Source organism: Rhinolophus ferrumequinum, chromosome 2 (genome assembly GCF_004115265.2).
Source record: "Rhinolophus ferrumequinum isolate MPI-CBG mRhiFer1 chromosome 2, mRhiFer1_v1.p, whole genome shotgun sequence".
Taxonomy (NCBI): Eukaryota; Metazoa; Chordata; class Mammalia; order Chiroptera; family Rhinolophidae; genus Rhinolophus; species Rhinolophus ferrumequinum.
The window spans coordinates 28,402,476-28,406,401 of record NC_046285.1 but is presented as its reverse complement, the minus strand read 5'-3'; the positions used below and the strand labels follow the sequence as shown (position 1 = coordinate 28,406,401).

General features: G+C 37.7%; 1 pseudogene; it reads left to right on the top strand.

Moving 5' to 3' along the window:
- Positions 1–966: 966 nt before the first annotated feature.
- Positions 967–2,663, top strand: LOC117012550 (60 kDa heat shock protein, mitochondrial-like; annotated as a pseudogene).
- The last annotated feature ends 1,263 nt before the right edge of the window (positions 2,664–3,926 follow it).

Below are 3,926 nucleotides of genomic sequence, written 5' to 3'. Positions count from 1 at the left end.
TGTTGATTTTACAATTTTATCTTCCAGACAATCTTTGAATTAAACGGAAAGGTGAAAATGAATTTATTCTTTCATATTGAGAAGAACCCTTGCAATATGCCATCCCAGATGTGAAAGGAAGAAAAAAAATCTGCCTTTGTTATCTCCTTTGCATAACTAAAAGTAGCAATAACTCTCCAGAAATTTTAACTTCCAATCGACAAAAGAGCTATGTATAACAAAAATAAATTATTTTTCACCTATGTGATAAAGACTAAAAAGAATGATATATCAGTAAAAACAAATTCAGCTTTAAATAGATTAAACATGTTAGAAATGTATTTGCCTCCCATGTAACAGTCTGGAGGCAGGCAGTCTGGATCTCACAGTGCAGCTTCTGGTGTCAGGGATTCAGGCTCTTTCTCTCTTGTTGGTACACCTGTGGCTTTCAAACTGTGGAAATCATGATCCAAAATGGCCACTAAACCATCTGCCACATCTACGTTCTGAGCAGCAGGTATGAAAATGGGGAAAGAAGACATGCGTCTCATTTAGAAAAAGACATTCTGGAAACTACACATACCATTACTTTTAGATCCCATTATTTTTATTAATACATACCATTATTTTTAGATCCCATTTATAGAACATCTAGCTGCAAGAGATGTTGGAAGAAGAAATTGTTGTTCCAAGCAGCCTTGTGTCCAGCTAAAAGGAAGGAAATGCAGGGCAACTGTCTATTGAGACTGAATTGCAAATAACAATTGTTGGCAAACGTGTAGGGAAATAGGCTTTTTTTTTTTTAACATTGCTGGTAAGAGTGTAAATTGGTACACTGTTCCTATGAAAAACCTGGCACTATGCATCAAACACTTTAAACATGACCCCAACACGTTAAGGAAGTTGTCCTAAAAAAAAAGATATGTGCACTCATTCACAGCTGTGGCCTGCCTCACTCCCCACAAGCCCTGCCACTGCCCCACAGAAATGCTTCAATTACATGAAGTCCTTAGCCAGATTAGGCCAGTGTCCAGGATACAGGCTCTTCATCTCACTGAAGATTATGCCAAAGATGTCAAATTTGATGCAGATGCCAAAGCCTTAATGCTTCAAGGTGTAGACCTTTTAGCTGATGCTAGCCATTACTCTGGGGCCAGGGAAGAACAGTGATTATTGAATAGAGCTGGGGAAGTCCCAAAGTTACAAAAGATAGTGTGACCATTGCAAAGTCCATTGACTTAAAAGATAAATATAAAAATATTGGCGCTGAAGTTGTTCAAGATGTTGCCAATAATACAAATGAAAAGGCTGGGGATGTGGCACCACCACTGCTACTGTACTGGCACGCTCTATTGCCAAGGAAGGCTTTGAGGAGATTAGTAAAGGGTGTTAATCCAGTGGAAATCAGGAGAGGTGTGATGTTAACTGTTGATGCTGTAATTGCTGAACTTAAGACGCAGCCTAAACTGAAGACAACCCCTGAAGAAATTGCTCGGTTTGCTATGATTTGTGCAAATGGAGACAATGAAATTGGCAACATCATTTCTGATGTAATGCAAAAGGTTTACTGTCATCACAGTAAAGGATGGAAAAACACTAAATGATGAAATAGAAATTATTGAAGGCATGCAGTTTGATCGAGTTTATATTTCTTTATACTTTATTAATACACCAAAAAGTCAGAAATGTGAATTCCAAGATGCCTATGAATGAAAAGAAAATTTCTGGTGTCCAGTCCATTATACCTGCTCTTGAATTGCCAATGCTCGCTGTAAGCTCTTGGTCATAACTGATGAGGATGTTGATGGAAAAGCTCTAAGTGCACTTGTTTTGAATATGCTAAAAGTTAGTCTTTGGGTTGTGGCAGTCAAAGTGCCAGGTTTTGGTGACAATAGAAAGAACCAGTTTAAAGACATGGCTATTGCTATTGGTGGGGTGCAGTGTTTGGAGAAGAAGGATTAACTCTAAATATTGAAGATATTCAGCTTCATGATTTAGGAAAAGTTGGAGAGGTCATTGTGACCAAAGATGATGCCACGTTCTTGAAAGGAAAAGGTGACGAGGCTCAAATTGAAAATCACTCAGCAGTTAGATATCACAACTAGTGAATATGAAAAGATAAAACTAAACGAATGTTGGCAAAACTCTCAGATGCAGTAGCTGTGCTAAAGGTTGGTGGGACAAGTGATGTTGAAGTGAATGAAAAGAAAGAGTAACAGATGCCCTCAATGCCACATGAGCTCCTGTTGAAGAAGCATTGTTCTGGGAGGGGGTTGTGCCCTACTTTGGTGCATTCTGGCCTTGGACTCATTAACTCCAGTTAATAAAGATTAAAAAATAAATTGGTATAGAATTTATTTTTAAAACCACTCCAAGTTCCTGTAATGACCATTGCTAAGAATGCAAGTGTTGAGGGTATCTTTGATAGTTGAAAAACTTATGCAGATTTTCTCAGAAGTTAGTTATGATGCTGTGCTTGGCCATTTTGTGAATATGGTGGATAAAGGAATCATTGACCCAACTAAGGGAATAAGAACTGCTTTATTGGATGCTGCTGGAGTGACCTGAACTCTTTGTTAACTACAGCAGAACCTGTAGTCACAGAAATTCCTAAAGAAGAGAAAGACCCTGGAATGGACAGAATGGGTAGAATGGGAGGCGGTAAGGGAGGTGGCATGTTCTAGAACAGTGCTTTACCATTATTAATGAGAACTGTGAAAGGAAGCTCAAGAAGGCAATGCTCCTCACCTAAAACTTCAGAAAAGTTAGTTGAAGGAAATGACTGAAGAAAAGCCTGGCTGATGTTTAAGAAAATCACTATAACCATCAGTTACTGGTTTCAGTTGACAACATATAATGGTTTACTGCTGTCATTACCCATGCCTACAGATAATTCATTTTGTATTTTTAAATTAAAGTTTATTGGGGTGACAATTGTTAGTAAAGTTACATAGATTTCAGGTGCACAATTCTGTAATACATCATCTATATATCACATTGTGTGTTCACCACCCAGAGTCAGTTCTCCCTCCATCACCATGTATTTGACCCCGTTTACCCCCTTTATTTTGTATTTTTGAAGAAAAAGACATTTGAACATTCCTGATAACTAAGTGTAAGAGCCCTGTACCAATGTGCTGCTTTCCAGTTAAATCTCTGAAGCATTTTTACAACTATTCTGTTAAAATCAGGATTTTAGTACTTGCCATCACCCAATGAGAAGTGAAGCAGCAGCCGTTCTGATGGCTCAGTTGGTTAGATCATGAGCTCTCAACAACAAGGTTGCTGGTTCAATTCCCACATGGGATGGTGGATTGCACCCCCTGCAACTAAAGATTGAAAAACTGCAACTGGACTTGAAGCTGAGCTGTGCTCTCCACAACTAGATTGAAGAACTATTACCTGGAGCTGGTGGGCCATGGAGAAACTCACTGTCCCCCAATATTCCACAATAAAATTTATTTTTTTTTAAAAAAAGCAGCTGTTCTGTGGAGAATAAAAATAATTGTGTACAAAGTAGAGAAATATCCAATTATGTGACAACCTTTGTGTAATAAAAATTTATTTAAAGAGATATGTATTACTAAAATTACTAGATATGTCTTACTATACTTACTATAGTAAATTTTTTTGGTTGTGGTAAAAAGCACAAAATTTACCATCTTAACCATTTCTAACTGTGCAGTTTAGTGGTATTAATTCCACACTGTTCTGCAATTAATCTCCAGAAAGCTTTCATTTTACAAAACTAAAACTCTATACCCGTTGAAAAACTACTCATTCCCTGCCTCCATCCCGCAATCCCCAGGCCCTGGCAACCACCATTCCACTTTCTGTCTCTGAATTTGATTACTCTAGGTACGTGATATAAATGGAATTATACAATATTTGTCCTTTTGTGTCTGGCTTATTTCACCTATAATAATGTTCTTAAGGTTTGTACATGC